Source organism: Lissotriton vulgaris, chromosome 7, assembly GCF_964263255.1.
Source record: "Lissotriton vulgaris chromosome 7, aLisVul1.2, whole genome shotgun sequence".
In the NCBI taxonomy this organism is placed as follows: domain Eukaryota; kingdom Metazoa; phylum Chordata; class Amphibia; order Caudata; family Salamandridae; genus Lissotriton; species Lissotriton vulgaris.
The window spans coordinates 1106786657-1106805775 of record NC_141695.1 but is presented as its reverse complement, the minus strand read 5'-3'; the positions used below and the strand labels follow the sequence as shown (position 1 = coordinate 1106805775).

The following is a 19119-nucleotide window of genomic DNA, read 5'->3' as shown; positions in this document are numbered from 1 at the left end:
CGTTACACACATAAGATAACCCCTGCTCAGCCCCTTGGTAGCTTGGCATAGTAGTCAGGCTTATCCCAGGGGCAATGTGTAAAGTGTTTGCACAACACACACACACACCAGTGACACACTAGCACACTACAAAAAGAGAGGTTATATAAAAAAAATCCTTTGTATTGCACATAGAACAATTTAGACCATAATAACATAAATCACTGTGCCATAAGATAATTATCATGACATCACACATAGTGCCCTGAAGTAAATGACTATAAGTTGCAGAGATCCAAAAACCTTGGGAAAACACATAACTCTATTGAGCAAGGAAGTAAATATTCATCAGTTGCACCACTTATAACATCATGCAAAATACCATCACTGGGCATATTCTGCAGTTTCTGATACCAGTACTGGTCTAACCACGCAGGACAACAATATGAAGCAATTTCTAAAATGCAACAAAAACATCAGAATCCACCCAAAATACATAGGATAGATCTCCCACAACTGCAGGGACCCAAGACAGCGCATCTGCGCACCTCATACATGCTAGGCGGTAAGGATTCCATGACATAGTAGCCTCTGCGCTTCTTATATCAATATTCAGGTAGCCTTCACAGGTTCGGACCCCTCAAAGATATGCACCAGCACGGCGGGCTACACATTGATAGCGTCTATGGGGAGATCTTGCTGTTTCCCGCGTATGCCTCCTATCTGTCCGCGAACTCGTTGAGTAATTGCAGGGGCCGGCAGACTTGTTACAAGGTGGTAGCATGTCCGGATCCCTCCAGGGCCAGCAGACCAATATGAGGAAGTTGAAAAATGCCCCCAATGGAATTCCTCACAGGGGGCAGTTGGACTCACGCGGTCCCACTCCTCCTCGGATGTAAAGCTTGGAATGGAGGTACAAGCCAAGGTGAGTCTTCAGTATTTGGCAAGCGTTCCTGCTGTGCCTGTCCGGGCCTCTTCCGGGCACTGCCCTATCCCATACTATTTGCTGCCATGGCGGTCAATGCTTCCCCTTTCCTACTACCGTAGGAACTTCATCAGTGTCCGTGGGCATCGTCATGCACTCCCAGAAGCCTCACTAAGGCTCTGGTTGCTAGAAGATGCTTGGGGATGCTCAATCAGCTGGTGAGCCCCGCTTTGTTCTCTGCCCTCTCTTCTTCACTTTGGATCCCCACAGCACAGCTGGAGGTGCCTTGGGAGTGTGCACATTGTGGTGGGAGTGGGAACAGGAGCCAGGCAATCTCTCCTGGAACAGCACTGAGAAATTTCAAATACTACGGCACCAGGAAATTTGCCGCAAGCAAAGCAATAGGGAATTTCCAATAAAATAAAAGCACCAGGGCTCTGTCAAAATAGAGTGCTCCACCAGAATTCAAATCGCTCACCATGTGCTATTTTCTGCAGAAAGGAGCTAAGAGCACTCACCACGCTCTGTTTGCAGAGCACTGGGGTACATCAGCAAGTTGCAGGCAGGCCAGCAGGTGGGGTCCTCAGAGCAGAGCAGCAGACCTTATCTCAGGGTAGCACATCCTTACTATAGGGTGATTCAGTCCCACAGCAGTTCCTCCTGGCAGTCCAGCAGCCTTCCAGTTCCAAGTCCATATCCATGCAGTGTCTAAAAACATGGGGTCACAGCCCCTGTACTTATAATTCTAAAGTCTTTGTTCTGGGCACACATCAATCACTGTTTAGAAGTTCACAACACTGCCCATCACCTCCCAAGCCCTGGTCCCAGACACTCCAGGGGGCCGAGACTGCAGTTTAGAAGGCAGCCACAGCCCTATTCAGGTGCAGGTGCAACTTCTCCCACCACTCTAAATGCAGACCAGGCCTATTCAGGTGCAAGGGAAACTCCTCCTGCCACTCTAAATGCAGCCAAGGTCTATTCAGCCTAGCGCTGAGTCACACAAGAAAGGCAGGACACACATCAACCCCCCTTGTGACTGTCTAGAGTGAATGCACAGCCCCTCTCTCCTGTCAGTCTAAACCAGAGAGTGAATGCACAACCAGACAGGGCACAAAGACTCATAAGCACACAGAAATCCCCACTTTTAAAAGTGGAATTTCAAAAATAGTAATTACAAATCATCTTTCACCACTAAGCAGGATTTATCACTACTATTCCAAACATGGCTATGCTACCCCTCTCATATCAGAAATTACATCTACGGCACATATCAGGGAATCCCCAATGCAAATGAGAGGGCAGCTTCACAGCAGTGAAAAAACAAATAGGCTGTTCGGCATATATATATATATATATATATATATATATATATATATATATATATATATATATATATATATATATATATATATATATATATATATATATATATATATATATATATATATTTATATCCAACACGCCGTCAACTTTCTCGCGCTCTGGACCAACTCCAGCCAGGAAAACAGCCAACGGACACGGACCAGTTGAAGTGCTCCAATTTTTATTTCAGGTGCAGTAGAAGCCTCATGACGTTTCGGCTCGCAAGAGCCTTGTTCACATGTATATATTTATATATATATATATATATATATTCTCTCCAAAAGTCGCCTCCAATGAAAACACCACACCCAGCGAGTTTTAGTCCTTTTAATCCAGGGACTGCAGGAGTTGCCAGCCCCACATCCACAGCAAAAATAAAATAAAACTGGCCAGACGCGTTTCGGGCAAACAAACGCCCTTGTTCACTGGCACTTGCAAGAAAAGACAGCTCACACGGACCAGCTGCGCATAAATAAATGTTCCGCCCATGTGGGCGTATGCGCTATGTGCATTGTTGTTAACGTAGTCCCTGCGGTAAATATTCCCATGTGGGCGCTGTCATCTTCCCCATGATATTGCAATGTCTTACCCCAGTGGGTTTTGCTGAAAGGAAAAGCAAGGCTGGATTCCTGCCAGTACTCCGTCCTTGAATCAGGCTCGTCGTCCCACATACGCCTTTAAATGTTAGGTGCTGCAGGCCTGCCATGGATCAGCAGTGGGGCATTTTCGCGGTTGAGACACACCGCATAAATTCTCTCCAAAAGTCGCCTCCAATGAAAACACCACACCCAGCGAGTTTTAGTCCTTTTAATCCAGGGACTGCAGGAGTTGCCAGCCCCACATCCACAGCAAAAATAAAATAAAACTGGCCAGACGCGTTTCGGGCAAACAAACGCCTTTGTTCACTGGCACTTGCAAGAAAAGACAGCTCACACGGACCAGTTGCGCATAAATAAATGTTCCGCCCATGTGGGCGTATGCGCTATGTGCATTGTTGTTAACGTAGTCCCTGCGGTAAATATTCCCATGTGGGCGCTGTCATCTTCCCCATGATATTGCAATGTCTTACCCCAGTGGGTTTTGCTGAAAGGAAAAGCAAGGCTGGATTCCTGCCAGTACTCCGTCCTTGAATCAGGCTCGTCGTCCCACATACGCCTTTAAATGTTAGGTGCTGCAGGCCTGCCATGGATCAGCAGTGGGGCATTTTCGCGGTTGAGACACACCGCATAAATTCTCTCCAAAAGTCGCCTCCAATGAAAACACCACACCCAGCGAGTTTTAGTCCTTTTAATCCAGGGACTGCAGGAGTTGCCAGCCCCACATCCACAGTAAAAATAAAATAAAACTGGCCAGACGCGTTTCGGGCAAACAAACGCCCTTGTTCACTGGCACTTGCAAGAAAAGACAGCTCACACGGACCAGCTGCGCATAAATAAATGTTCCGCCCATGTGGGCGTATGCGCTATGTGCATTGTTGTTAACGTAGTCCCTGCGGTAAATATTCCCATGTGGGCGCTGTCATCTTCCCCATGATATTGCAATGTCTTACCCCAGTGGGTTTTGCTGAAAGGAAAAGCAAGGCTGGATTCCTGCCAGTACTCCGTCCTTGAATCAGGCTCGTCGTCCCACATACGCCTTTAAATGTTAGGTGCTGCAGGCCTGCCATGGATCAGCAGTGGGGCATTTTCGCGGTTGAGACACACCGCATAAATTCTCTCCAAAAGTCGCCTCCAATGAAAACACCACACCCAGCGAGTTTTAGTCCTTTTAATCCAGGGACTGCAGGAGTTGCCAGCCCCACATCCACAGCAAAAATAAAATAAAACTGGCCAGACGCGTTTCGGGCAAACAAACGCCCTTGTTCACTGGCACTTGCAAGAAAAGACAGCTCACACGGACCAGCTGCGCATAAATAAATGTTCCGCCCATGTGGGCGTATGCGCTATGTGCATTGTTGTTAACGTAGTCCCTGCGGTAAATATTCCCATGTGGGCGCTGTCATCTTCCCCATGATATTGCAATGTCTTACCCCAGTGGGTTTTGCTGAAAGGAAAAGCAAGGCTGGATTCCTGCCAGTACTCCGTCCTTGAATCAGGCTCGTCGTCCCACATACGCCTTTAAATGTTAGGTGCTGCAGGCCTGCCATGGATCAGCAGTGGGGCATTTTCGCGGTTGAGACACACCGCATAAATTCTCTCCAAAAGTCGCCTCCAATGAAAACACCACACCCAGCGAGTTTTAGTCCTTTTAATCCAGGGACTGCAGGAGTTGCCAGCCCCACATCCACAGCAAAAATAAAATAAAACTGGCCAGACGCGTTTCGGGCAAACAAACGCCCTTGTTCACTGGCACTTGCAAGAAAAGACAGCTCACACGGACCAGCTGCGCATAAATAAATGTTCTGCCCATGTGGGCGTATGCGCTATGTGCATTGTTGTTAACGTAGTCCCTGCGGTAAATATTCCCATGTGGGCGCTGTCATCTTCCCCATGATATTGCAATGTCTTACCCCAGTGGGTTTTGCTGAAAGGAAAAGCAAGGCTGGATTCCTGCCAGTACTCCGTCCTTGAATCAGGCTCGTCGTCCCACATACGCCTTTAAATGTTAGGTGCTGCAGGCCTGCCATGGATCAGCAGTGGGGCATTTTCGCGGTTGAGACACACCGCATAAATTCTCTCCAAAAGTCGCCTCCAATGAAAACACCACACCCAGCGAGTTTTAGTCCTTTTAATCCAGGGACTGCAGGAGTTGCCAGCCCCACATCCACAGCAAAAATAAAATAAAACTGGCCAGACGCGTTTCGGGCAAACAAACGCCCTTGTTCACTGGCACTTGCAAGAAAAGACAGCTCACACGGACCAGCTGCGCATAAATAAATGTTCCGCCCATGTGGGCGTATGCGCTATGTGCATTGTTGTTAACGTAGTCCCTGCGGTAAATATTCCCATGTGGGCGCTGTCATCTTCCCCATGATATTGCAATGTCTTACCCCAGTGGGTTTTGCTGAAAGGAAAAGCAAGGCTGGATTCCTGCCAGTACTCCGTCCTTGAATCAGGCTCGTCGTCCCACATACGCCTTTAAATGTTAGGTGCTGCAGGCCTGCCATGGATCAGCAGTGGGGCATTTTCGCGGTTGAGACACACCGCATAAATTCTCTCCAAAAGTCGCCTCCAATGAAAACACCACACCCAGCGAGTTTTAGTCCTTTTAATCCAGGGACTGCAGGAGTTGCCAGCCCCACATCCACAGCAAAAATAAAATAAAACTGGCCAGACGCGTTTCGGGCAATCAAACGCCCTTGTTCACTGGCACTTGCAAGAAAAGACAGCTCACACGGACCAGCTGCGCATAAATAAATGTTCCGCCCATGTGGGCGTATGCGCTATGTGCATTGTTGTTAACGTAGTCCCTGCGGTAAATATTCCCATGTGGGCGCTGTCATCTTCCCCATGATATTGCAATGTCTTACCCCAGTGGGTTTTGCTGAAAGGAAAAGCAAGGCTGGATTCCTGCCAGTACTCCGTCCTTGAATCAGGCTCGTCGTCCCACATACGCCTTTAAATGTTAGGTGCTGCAGGCCTGCCATGGATCAGCAGTGGGGCATTTTCGCGGTTGAGACACACCGCATAAATTCTCTCCAAAAGTCGCCTCCAATGAAAACACCACACCCAGCGAGTTTTAGTCCTTTTAATCCAGGGACTGCAGGAGTTGCCAGCCCCACATCCACAGCAAAAATAAAATAAAACTGGCCAGACGCGTTTCGGGCAAACAAACGCCCTTGTTCACTGGCACTTGCAAGAAAAGACAGCTCACACGGACCAGCTGCGCATAAATAAATGTTCCGCCCATGTGGGCGTATGCGCTATGTGCATTGTTGTTAACGTAGTCCCTGCGGTAAATATTCCCATGTGGGCGCTGTCATCTTCCCCATGATATTGCAATGTCTTACCCCAGTGGGTTTTGCTGAAAGGAAAAGCAAGGCTGGATTCCTGCCAGTACTCCGTCCTTGAATCAGGCTTGTCGTCCCACATACGCCTTTAAATGTTAGGTGCTGCAGGCCTGCCATGGATCAGCAGTGGGGCATTTTCGCGGTTGAGACACACCGCATAAATTCTCTCCAAAAGTCGCCTCCAATGAAAACACCACACCCAGCGAGTTTTAGTCCTTTTAATCCAGGGACTGCAGGAGTTGCCAGCCCCACATCCACAGCAAAAATAAAATAAAACTGGCCAGACGCGTTTCGGGCAAACAAACGCCCTTGTTCACTGGCACTTGCAAGAAAAGACAGCTCACACGGACCAGCTGCGCATAAATAAATGTTCCGCCCATGTGGGCGTATGCGCTATGTGCATTGTTGTTAACGTAGTCCCTGCGGTAAATATTCCCATGTGGGCGCTGTCATCTTCCCCATGATATTGCAATGTCTTACCCCAGTGGGTTTTGCTGAAAGGAAAAGCAAGGCTGGATTCCTGCCAGTACTCCGTCCTTGAATCAGGCTCGTCGTCCCACATACGCCTTTAAATGTTAGGTGCTGCAGGCCTGCCATGGATCAGCAGTGGGGCATTTTCGCGGTTGAGACACACCGCATAAATTCTCTCCAAAAGTCGCCTCCAATGAAAACACCACACCCAGCGAGTTTTAGTCCTTTTAATCCAGGGACTGCAGGAGTTGCCAGCCCCACATCCACAGCAAAAATAAAATAAAACTGGCCAGACGCGTTTCGGGCAATCAAACGCCCTTGTTCACTGGCACTTGCAAGAAAAGACAGCTCACACGGACCAGCTGCGCATAAATAAATGTTCCGCCCATGTGGGCGTATGCGCTATGTGCATTGTTGTTAACGTAGTCCCTGCGGTAAATATTCCCATGTGGGCGCTGTCATCTTCCCCATGATATTGCAATGTCTTACCCCAGTGGGTTTTGCTGAAAGGAAAAGCAAGGCTGGATTCCTGCCAGTACTCCGTCCTTGAATCAGGCTCGTCGTCCCACATACGCCTTTAAATGTTAGGTGCTGCAGGCCTGCCATGGATCAGCAGTGGGGCATTTTCGCGGTTGAGACACACCGCATAAATTCTCTCCAAAAGTCGCCTCCAATGAAAACACCACACCCAGCGAGTTTTAGTCCTTTTAATCCAGGGACTGCAGGAGTTGCCAGCCCCACATCCACAGCAAAAATAAAATAAAACTGGCCAGACGCGTTTCGGGCAAACAAACGCCCTTGTTCACTGGCACTTGCAAGAAAAGACAGCTCACACGGACCAGCTGCGCATAAATAAATGTTCCGCCCATGTGGGCGTATGCGCTATGTGCATTGTTGTTAACGTAGTCCCTGCGGTAAATATTCCCATGTGGGCGCTGTCATCTTCCCCATGATATTGCAATGTCTTACCCCAGTGGGTTTTGCTGAAAGGAAAAGCAAGGCTGGATTCCTGCCAGTACTCCGTCCTTGAATCAGGCTCGTCGTCCCACATACGCCTTTAAATGTTAGGTGCTGCAGGCCTGCCATGGATCAGCAGTGGGGCATTTTCGCGGTTGAGACACACCGCATAAATTCTCTCCAAAAGTCGCCTCCAATGAAAACACCACACCCAGCGAGTTTTAGTCCTTTTAATCCAGGGACTGCAGGAGTTGCCAGCCCCACATCCACAGCAAAAATAAAATAAAACTTGCCAGACGCGTTTCGGGCAATCAAACGCCCTTGTTCACTGGCACTTGCAAGAAAAGACAGCTCACACGGACCAGCTGCGCATAAATAAATGTTCCGCCCATGTGGGCGTATGCGCTATGTGCATTGTTGTTAACGTAGTCCCTGCGGTAAATATTCCCATGTGGGCGCTGTCATCTTCCCCATGATATTGCAATGTCTTACCCCAGTGGGTTTTGCTGAAAGGAAAAGCAAGGCTGGATTCCTGCCAGTACTCCGTCCTTGAATCAGGCTCGTCGTCCCACATACGCCTTTAAATGTTAGGTGCTGCAGGCCTGCCATGGATCAGCAGTGGGGCATTTTCGCGGTTGAGACACACCGCATAAATTCTCTCCAAAAGTCGCCTCCAATGAAAACACCACACCCAGCGAGTTTTAGTCCTTTTAATCCAGGGACTGCAGGAGTTGCCAGCCCCACATCCACAGCAAAAATAAAATAAAACTGGCCAGACGCGTTTCGGGCAAACAAACGCCCTTGTTCACTGGCACTTGCAAGAAAAGACAGCTCACACGGACCAGCTGCGCATAAATAAATGTTCCGCCCATGTGGGCGTATGCGCTATGTGCATTGTTGTTAACGTAGTCCCTGCGGTAAATATTCCCATGTGGGCGCTGTCATCTTCCCCATGATATTGCAATGTCTTACCCCAGTGGGTTTTGCTGAAAGGAAAAGCAAGGCTGGATTCCTGCCAGTACTCCGTCCTTGAATCAGGCTCGTCGTCCCACATACGCCTTTAAATGTTAGGTGCTGCAGGCCTGCCATGGATCAGCAGTGGGGCATTTTCGCAATATACCCTGCATAAAACGCTGAGCACCGCCACGCAGCCTCACGGAAGGAGCCGGCAAGGGCAAGCATCCAGCCTGTTAGAGATGCGCATATTCATCCGTCCCCTACTCCACCACCGTGATGTCGCCTGGCTGGCGAGGGGAGACTATCAAACCGCCCTTGTCCACAGAAGGGGCGCCATGAAAACACAGGACTTCCAGTCCCAACAGGCACTGAGAGATTTGGACTGCCCATCTAGGGGGGTGCCATTGTTTAACCCCTTCGCTGCTGGGCCTTTTCCCCTCCTGTGCTGAGCCCTTTTTTGGCTATTTGGGGTAGTGCGCGCTTAGGCCCCTGTAACTTTTTAACCACATAAGCTATCCACGCCAAATTTGCGTCCTTTTCTTCCAACATCATGTGGATTCCAAAGGCGCCCAGGGTTTGTGGATTCCCTTGGAGGGGTCCCAGAAATTAACCAAAATATAGTGATTTTTTTGTTTTTTTCAGAAGAATGGGAAAAACGGGCTGCAAATGAAAGCCTCTGGGTTTTTCCCTGAAAATGGTATCAAAAAAGGGTTTGTGGGGCTGAAATCTCCGTTTTCTCAGCTTTCAGGGAATGACAGTCTTTTGTCAGGGAACCAACATTTTTCACACAGTTTTGGCATTTTTCTGGGACATAGCCTATTTTTGCTATTTTTAGAGCTTTCCACCTCCTTCCAATTAATGGTAGAAAAGAGTTTGAAAGCAATAATGGATCCTAGAAAGCTGTACATTTTCGAAAAGTAAACAACATTCTGAATTCAGAAAGGGGTCATTTGTCTAAATCCATGAAGGATTCTTTATCGAAACTAACAGTTAAATCTTGGAATAATAGAAAATTTGTTGAAAAAAACAGCCTTTTGTCTCAACGTTTTCACCTATAACTTTTTCTAATCTTGACAGCTCTTGGAAAGCAATATACTGTTACATCCGTTAGACCTTCCTGGTTGTGGGGATATATAGGACTTGTAGTTTCACCAAGAACCCAACGAACCCAGATCCACAAACTGAGCAGCAACTTGCAATGTTTTTTTTTCTTTTACTGGGTATAGAGCACTTTGTCTTAGAAAATGTATACATGGAAAAATCTGTATGAAAGACACCTATGTATTTCTGAATTGGGTACAAAATATAGAGTTCAGAAACAGTATATAATTGCGCATTTTCAAAATTGGGAATACCCATACTAGCTTGAGAATTATTGGTCATTTTTCAAAAACATTATTTTTTTTACACAATGTCTGTCATTGAAAGGGAGAAATGCTAGAAAGCTCATTTGGTAATAACAGTAGATTTAGAAATCTGAATTACCCGAAGTCTCCCGATAAAAACGGTACCTCACTTGTGTGGGTCGGCCTTGTGCCTGCGATAGGAAGCGGCGAAAAATGCAACGTGGTCACACCTCAATTTTGCAGTTACAAATTGACCCTTTTATGGCAAAGTGCCTACCTGTAGTTTTTGCACCCTAGCTCTGCCGGCACCTAGGGAAACCTAGCAAACCTATACATTTTTGGAAAGTAGACACCCTGGGGAATTCAGGATGGGGTGACTCGACTGCCTACCACCAGGCTTTGTTACCCAGAATCCCTTGCAAAGTTTAGAATTTGACAAAAAAAACACATTTTCCTCAAATTTCTGTAGTGTAAAGTTCTGGAATCTGCGTGGATCAACAAATTTCCACCCACCCATTGTTCCCCCAGGTCTCCCAAGAAAAATGGTACCTCACTTGCGTGGGTAGGCATAGTGGCTGCGAAACGAAACAACTCAAAATGCAACGTGGTTGCACTTCAATTTCCCAGTGAAATCTTGTGCTATTTGGACAAAGAGATTACCTTTAGTTTTTTAGTCCTAGCTCTGCCAGCACCTAGGGAAACCTAGCAAACCTATACATTTTTAAATACTAGACACCCAGGGAAATTCAGGATGGGGTGACTCGTCTGCCTACCCCCAGGTTTTGTTACCCAGAATCCCTTGCAAAGCTAAAAATATGACAAAAAAAACACATTTTCCTCACATTTCTGTGGTGGAAAGTTCTGGAATCAGCGTGGATCAACACATTTCTACCCACCCAGCGTTCCCCCAGGTCTCCCAAGAAAAATGGTATCTCACTTGCGTGGGTAGGCATAGTGGCTGCGACAGGAAACAGCGCAAAACGCAACGTGGTCACAGCTCAATTTTTCAGTGAAATTGTGGCCTTTTTGGGCAAAGAGACTACCTTTTGTTTTTGAACCTTAGCTCTGCCGGCACCTAGGGAAACCTAGCAAACCTATATATTTATGAAAAGTAGACACCCAGGGAAATTCAGGATGGGGTGACTCGACTGCCTACCCCCAGGTTCTCTTACCCAGAATCCCTTGCAAAGCTAAGAAATTGGGAAAAAAAACGCATTTTCCTCACATTTCTGTGGTGGAAAGTTCCGGAATCTGCGTGGATCAACAAATTTCCACCCACCCAGCGTTCCCCCAGGTCTCCCGAGAAATATGGTATCTCACTTGCGTGGGTAGGCATAGTGGCTGCGACAGGAAACAGCGCAAAACACAACGTGGTCACAACTCAATTTTTCTGTGAAATTGTGGCCTTTTTGGGCAAAGAGACTACCTTTTGTTTTTGAACCCTAGCTCTGCCGGCACTTAGGGAAACCTAGCAAACCTATATATTTTTGAAAAGTAGACACCCAGGGAAATTCAGGATGGGGTGACTCGACTGCCTACCCCCAGGTTCTCTTACCCAGAATCCCTTGCAAAGCTAAGAAATTGGGAAACAAAACGCATTTTCCTCACATTTCTGTGGTGGAAAGTTCCGGAATCTGCGTGGATCAACAAATTTCCACCCACCCAGCGTTCCCCCAGGTCTCCCGAGAAAAATGGCATCTCACTTGCGTGGGTAGGCATAGTGGCTGCGACAGGAAACAGCGCAAAACGCAACATGGTCACAACTCAATTTTTCTGTGAAATTGTGGCCTTTTTGGGCAAAGAGACTGTGAGAAGTTGGCCCGATATGCAACGTTCGCTATTCTAGCGACCGCTATGTATCATTCCAACGACCCTTATGGTGTTTGGTTGTAAGTCAACCTATAGACCAGCTATCCTAGTAGCGTGGATACGAGCAGTCTAAGGCTAAAGACTCGAGAGGGCGTGTTAAGCCAGCTGTTTACCACACATGTACCCCTTGAACACCCAGGGAAAGGACACCACACACGTGTTATGAAAATAAACAGGATATTTATTAAGAATCACAACAGCCCTGTACTCTTTATGAGGACAGGGTACTAAGCACAAACCAAATCTCTTTAGCAAATACTTCAAGTGCACAATTAAAACAAGTGTCCGAGGACACGGAAAAGTTAAGGTCTCGGGCGGACCCGATAAGGCAAGTCGGAAGCGAGGGACTCGGGACCCTAGAGTAAGGAGGCTATGCAGGCACCGAAATGCCGAGTTACCTAGCCACGAGGGCTGCGGCTGCACAAGTCTTACAGGCGTCGGGGTCTTCGCTGACGAGCCAGGAGCCGGAAGAAAGGAGTTGCTGGCCGGCGACCAGTGCTGAATAGTTCGTAGAGATCCAAGCCTGGATCGGAGATTGATGAAACCTGAAAGCAGAGGGGACCAAGTTCGTACTACTAGCCAGTAGTCAGAGGGTACCAGGAAGGCACCGGTTGGCCGTCACCTCGACTAGGTGAGTGGGCGACGCTAGGCTCTGCAGTCTCACGGACCAGGAGGCGTTGTCGGCGACCACGGTGGAGGTGCGAGCTGTCCCACGAAGGATGATGCTGTCGGCGTCGCTGGGCCCAGGATGGGGCAACAAGCCTTGGCAGATCTCAGGGCCACGGGGTGGGCCTAAGATGGCGTCTTGAGTGGACCAGGAGGGTCCGGGGTGCTTCTCGCAAAGATGGAAGCAAGGGCCAGTCTGGAGCAACCAGACCGGCAGTGATGATTCTCGGATGTCGTCACAGAAGGGCACAAGCCAGCGGCGAGTGACCAGACAACGTGCTGAGCAGCGAGCAGAAGGGCCCCACGCAGATCGTGGAGATGCTGGGAGACTGCACTTCGGTGCTAGAGCGGCTCAGGGTCGGGGCTTCTCGGACCCCAGAGCACTCACCAGAGAGTTACCTCGATGGTCGTGCTGGTTTTTAAGAGCGTGCAGGTTCTGATGATGGCCGGTCCCTCGAGGTCTCGTCGCACCCACAGATCACAGCTGAGCTGATGACGTGGGTAGAGGTCAGAGGTGCCAGGGAAGCCGGTTCTCGTCGAGCTGGGCCGTCGGATCCTTGAGGAAGGACTTGCAGCAAACCGCAGAGTTCTTAGTTGGTGCCCGCTGACGCAGGGTGACTACTCCTTAGCCACAAGGGAGAAATCTTGAGAAGAGTCTTGAGTGTCCTTTCGTAGAAAGTAGTTCTTGATTCAAAGATGATCTAATTTGGAAGGGTCCCCGCTCCGGTCTTTATCCTAAAGAAAGGGGTGGGTACATGACTAGGTCCTGCCCTAAGGGTGGGACCAGGAAGGGGGGTAGTTACGCCCCTCTCCCCTGCCGGGCTTTCCCCAGGCCAGGGCTGTCGCCCCTGGAACTGGTTCTAACCGGCAGATGCGTAGTGAGCACCGGGGTGCCACTCCGCAGTCACCTTCTCGCCAAAGCCCTACCTACCCAGAATACACAAACCCTGTCTGGGACGGTGCGAACAGCGCCCTCGACAGGAAACCCTTTGTCCAAGTGCTCCTCGCTGGAAGGACTCCCAGCAGCAGGAGGTCAGACTTGTGTCTGTGGTGGCAGCATCCATTTTGTGGAGCTGAGGCTTCAGTTAACTTTAACCGGGGTTCACAGTTACGTACATGTCGTGTCCCTCTAGAAGGGTGGGATACTAACCTCATCGCCAGAATTGGTGAGAGGGCAGCACCCCGATTCGTATGACACCTTACTCGACATGCTTTGATAACGCGATACCGGAGTTACCGATATGGTACGCGTTATCATGGAACAGCTATTGGGTCTTGATTCCGCAAGCTGCAGCCGGGCTCGGCTCGGGCCTGAACCTAGCTCACACGAGCCCACGCACTCTGCCTTCAGGATTGATAAGGCCTGCCATAGGAGTGACTGATAGGGACTCGGGTGTCCATTGTATGGTTAGATATAGGGCTACTATACCTAAAGCGAAGGGTGGTTACACGTCTTCGCCCCAGCTGTCGTGCAGCCAGTTGTGTCAAATTTAAGAGGCCAGCCAGGGGTGGCATAATACATGCTGCAGCCCCTGGCAGCCCTGGGTACACCTATGCCCTGCGTTACGGGGTCTGATAAGGTGGCCCAGTACCAATTGGTAAATGCACCTAGGGTACATCTCGTAATTTAGAAAGAGAACAGCCAGGCTGTGGGTCTGATTAGCAGGCCCACAGCCAGAGAAAGTCGTAAACCAGTGAAACAAAAGCAAAAAATCTGGGTGATCATAGGATTGCAGACCCTACTCTCCTACATGACCCCCCCCAAACGTCGGAACACTAAGCTAACCTTGACCAGGTGAGTCTTCTTGTTCTAAGTGGAAATATCTGGAGAGCCCATCGGCATTGCCATGATCAGTACCAGGTCTGTGTTCCACTGTAAAGTCCATCCCCTGTAGGGAAATGGACCACCTAAGCAGTTTGGGGTTTTCACCCTTCATCTGATTTAGCCACAAGAGGGGCTTATGGTCGGTCTGAATCTTGAAGTGAGTGCCAAACAAGTATGGCCTCAGCTTCTTCAGGGCCCAAACCACAGCAAAGGCCTCCCTCTCAATAGCTGACCAATTCTTCTCTCTAGGGGTCAGCCTTCTACTTATAAAAGCAATGGGCTGGTCTTGACCATCAAAATTCAGTTGAGAAAGAACAGCTCCCACACCCAACTCAGAAGCATCTGTTTGGACAATGAATGGTTTGGAGTAGTCCGGACTCTTGAGGATAGGCGCCGTGCACATGGCCTGTTTTAGGTCATCGAATGCTTTTTGACAGCTCGCTGTCCACTGAACCTTTTTTGGCATTTTCTTGCTTGTCAGTTCGTTTAATGGTGTCACGATGGAACCATAGTTCCTGACAAACTTCCGGTAGTATCCAGTCAGGCCCAAGAAAGCTCGAACCTGAGTCTGGGTGGTTGGAGGAGCCCAGTCCCTGATTGACTGTATCTTGCTCTCCAGGGGCTGAACCTGGCCTCCACCTACAAGGTGGCCCAGGTATACAACCTGTGTCTGCCCTATCTGGCACTTGGTGGCCTTGATAGTGAGACCTGCTGCTTGCAGTGCCTCTAACGTCTTCCGCAGGTGGACCAGGTGATCCTCCCAGGTGGAGCTAAAGACAGCGATATCGTCAAGATACGCCGCGCAGAAGTCATCCAGCCCAGTAAGGACTTGATTCACCAACCGTTGGAAGGTGGCAGGTGCATTTTTCAGACCGAAGGGCATCACCACGAACTGATAATGCCCACCAGGGGTTGAAAATGCGGTTTTAGGTTTGGCGTCCTCAGCTAACCTGATTTGCCAATACCCAGCTGTCAGGTCAAACGTACTTAGGTAGTTGGCCGAAGCCAATCTATCGATAAGCTCGTCTGCCCTTGGTATTGGGTGGGCGTCAGTCTTAGTGACTGCATTGAGACCCCTGTAGTCTACGCAAAACCTCATCTCTCTCTTACCACCCTGGGTGTGAGGTTTCGGCACTAGAACTACGGGACTAGCCCAAGGGCTATCCGAGGGTTCAATGACTCCCAGCTCCAACATTTTCTGCACTTCACTCTTGATGCAGTCTCTAACGTGATCAGGCTGCCGGTAGATTTTACTCTTCACGGGCAAGCTGTCACCAGTGTCAACCTCATGGGTACACCAATCGGTCTGGCTGGGTGTTAGAGAAAACATATGTCTGAACGACTGAAGAACCTGTTTACAGTCGCTCTGTTGATGTTCGGAGAGGCTGCCACAAAAGACAACACCATCTACCGATCCATCGTCAGGATTCTGAGTGAGCAGGTCGGGGAGAGGGTCACTCTCCTCCTCCTGTCCCTCATCTAGGGCCATGAGCAAACTCATGTCCTTCCTGTCGACATATGCTTTTAGCCTGTTGACATGGAGCACCCTGTGGGGGCTCCGGGGAGTTCCCAGGTCGACCAGGTAGGTGACCTCTCCCTTTTTCTCCAGGATGGTGTAGGGCCCGGACCACTTGTCCTTGAGTGCTGCTGGGGCCACTGGCTCCAACACCCACACCTTCTGTCCGGGCTGGTAAACAGTCAAGACAGCCTTTTGGTCATGCCAAGCTTTTTGGAGTTCTTGGCTGGCCTTAAGGTTTTCAGATGCCTTTTCCATGTATTCAGCCATCCGCGAGCGGAGGCCAAGCACATAGTCCACTATGTTGGTTGCAGGCTTTTTGAGAGGTCTCTCCCATCCTTCCTTCACCAAACACAGGGGTCCCCTTACAGGATGCCCGTACAAAAGTTCAAAAGGGCTGTAGCCAACCCCCTTCTGTGGGACTTCTCTGTAGGCGAACAAGAGGCAGGGGATCAGGACGTCCCATCTACGCCGAAGCTTTTCCGGTAGTCCATGAATCATCCCTTTTAGGGTCCTGTTGAATCTCTCAACAAGCGCATTGCATTGTGGGTGATAGGGTGTAGTGAACTTGTAGTTAACACCAAATTCCTTCCACATAGCAGTTAAGTAGCTCGACATAAAGTTTGCACCTCTGTCGGAGACGACCTCCTTAGGGAAGCCCACTCTGGAGAACACTCCAACTAGGGCTCTTGCCACAACAGGGGCTGTAGTGGTCCTAAGGGGAATAGCTTCAGGATACCTGGTGGCATGATCCACTACCACCAGTATAAACTTGTGCCCTGATGCTGTAGGTGGTTCCATGGGACCGACGATGTCGATCCCCACCCGTTCAAAGGGTACCCCCACCACAGGCAGTGGTATAAGGGGGGCCTTTGTCGTGCCACCTGACTTACCACTGGCTTGGCAAGTGACACAGGAGCGGCAAAACTCCTTGGTATCTTCGTTCATGTGAGGCCAGTGAAAGTGTGAGACAAGCCTGTCCCACGTTTTCGTCTGGCCCAAGTGACCTGCTAAGGGAATCTCGTGGGCCAAGGTAAGTAGGAAACCACGCTGAGACAAGGGTACAACCAGCCTCCTGGTCATGCCAGGCTTGGGGTCTCTTGACTCAGTGTACAGGAGTCCATCTTCCCAGTATACCTTGTGGGTACCTGTGGCGTTCCCAGCAGCCTCAGCAGCAGCCTGCTGTCTGAGGGGTTCAAGAGAAGGGCAGTCTAACTGGTCCTTCCCCAGGTCTTCCCTTGAGGGTCCCCCTGAACCCAAGAATTCAACTTGATCAAGTTCGAATTCCCTAGGCTCAGTTTCCCGCAATTCCTGTAGGTCAGCCTCCTCCGAGACTTGATCCTCGACCTGGGGCAAGGGGGAAGGCGCAGCCTTAACCCTACTGCTCTTTTTCTTGGGAGGTGTCTGGTCCTTTGTTCCAGGATCCAGCACCTGTTCAGTGGGGCATTTCCTGACCTGTGACCTAGTCACGGCGAACACATGTGCTGGCAAACCTAACATTTCCATGTGAGTCCGGTGCTCCACTTCTGACCATTGTGACGACTCCAAATCATTGCCCAACAAACAATCCACTGGGAGGTCTGGACTAACTACAACCTTCTTTTGGCCAGTTACCCCTCCCCAGGAGAAAGCTACAATTGCCATACTGTGATTGGTAGTGACATTGCTTGCATTGGTCACCAGGAATTCTGTACCTGGCATGATCTGTCCAGGGTCCACAAAGTTAGGCGTCACCATGGTGACGCTGGCACAAGTGTCCCTATAGGCCTGAGCCATCTTTCCATTTATGAAAGGCGTCTGTCGGTATTTGCCCAAAGAATTGGGGCTTACGTCAGGGGACACGTCCACGTCCCCTGTACTGACAAGGACAGCCTGAGTGAGTGTGCCAACTAAGTTGTCACGCCCCTCAGAACCCAGGGTTAACCCTACTAAACCCTTGGGAGGCGCACTACCACTGCTGACTGTACTAGGGGGCACAGGTGCCTTAGGGGCTGCAGTGGCAGGAGTCTGCCCTCCTCCTTTCTTGGTGCACTCACTAAACCAGTGAGATTTACTTTTACAGTACTGGCACCATCTTTTGGATTGGCCTTCTTTCTTCTTTTGGGGAGCCTGACCCCCACCCTCTTTGGGCTGTTGGGGACCTGTCGAAGACTTCTGGTCACTTTGTTCCCCTTTAGAATCTTTACCCTTCTGGTCTGCTTTCTTCTGACCACCTTGATTCTGGCCCTGGTTCTGTTTAACTCTTGTACGAACCCATCTGTCTGCCTTCTTTCCCAATTCTTGGGGAGAGGTCAGATCCGAGTCGACAAGATGCTGATGCAACAACTGGTTCTGACAATTGTTTAAAATTTGTTCTCTCATCATCAAATTATACAATCCTTCGTAATCAGTAACCTTACTGCCCAGCAACCAGCCCTCAAAAGCCTTAGTGGCACAATCGACAAAATCAGACCAATCTTGAGACTGCGTTTTCTGGGTATCCCTGAACAGCACCCTGTACTGTTCAGTGGTTAGGCCGAACCCTTCAACTAGCGTATTTTTCAAGATTTGGTAATTGTTAGCATCCTCTACCCTTGTGGTGAGGAGCTTGTCTCTTCCTTTTCCTTCAAAGGAGAGCCACAAGATAGCTGCCCACTGACTCTGGGGAACGCCTTGCACAGTGCAGGCCCTCTCCAAAGCAGTAATCCATTTGTGGATGTCGTCCCCTTGTTTAAAGGGGGGCACTATCTTACCAAGGTGTTTCGTATCGAAACTCTTTTCCCTATTACTAGGTACATTGCTGCCACCAGTGGGGACTACCCCACTTAACTGTTGCTCTCTTGCAAAGGCAAGCCTCTCCTTGGCCAGGGCAAGTTCTTCCCTTTCAATCCTTAGATTAGCTGCCCTTTCCTTAGCTTCGTACACTCTCCTCTGGGGGGACGTCATCCCTCTCTGAGACGAGTTGTGAGAGCCATTGGTTTGAAGGGATCTGCCAGAGCCTCTTGACAGAGATCTGGCTCGTCCGTTCCCAATGTTAAGCTGACCTGATAGTGGCCCCAGGGGTCCCCCAGTACCGCTATCATGTTTGCTTAAGTTGGACCTGCTAAGTCTGACGACTTCTACCTGTCCCTTATCTGCCTCATCCCCAGAGAGATCCTCATCCTCATCCTCCTCCACATCCTCGTTCTCGGTTGCGAGGTGAATGAGGTCAGGATCATCTCGGGTTCCCTCGAGGGGAGACATGTCTCCTTCTGGATTAGAAGAGCTACGAAGTTTCTCAGCTCTCCTGGCATCATAAGTCTCCAAGAGACCAATCAG

The 19119-nt window shown here is 49.5% G+C and overlaps 1 protein-coding gene across 1 annotated transcript in view; it reads left to right on the top strand.

Annotated features, from left to right (window-relative positions):
* Window positions 1-19119, top strand: part of PDLIM4 (PDZ and LIM domain 4) — a 732081-nt gene that overhangs the window by 545863 nt on the left and 167099 nt on the right. The window lies entirely within an intron of this gene.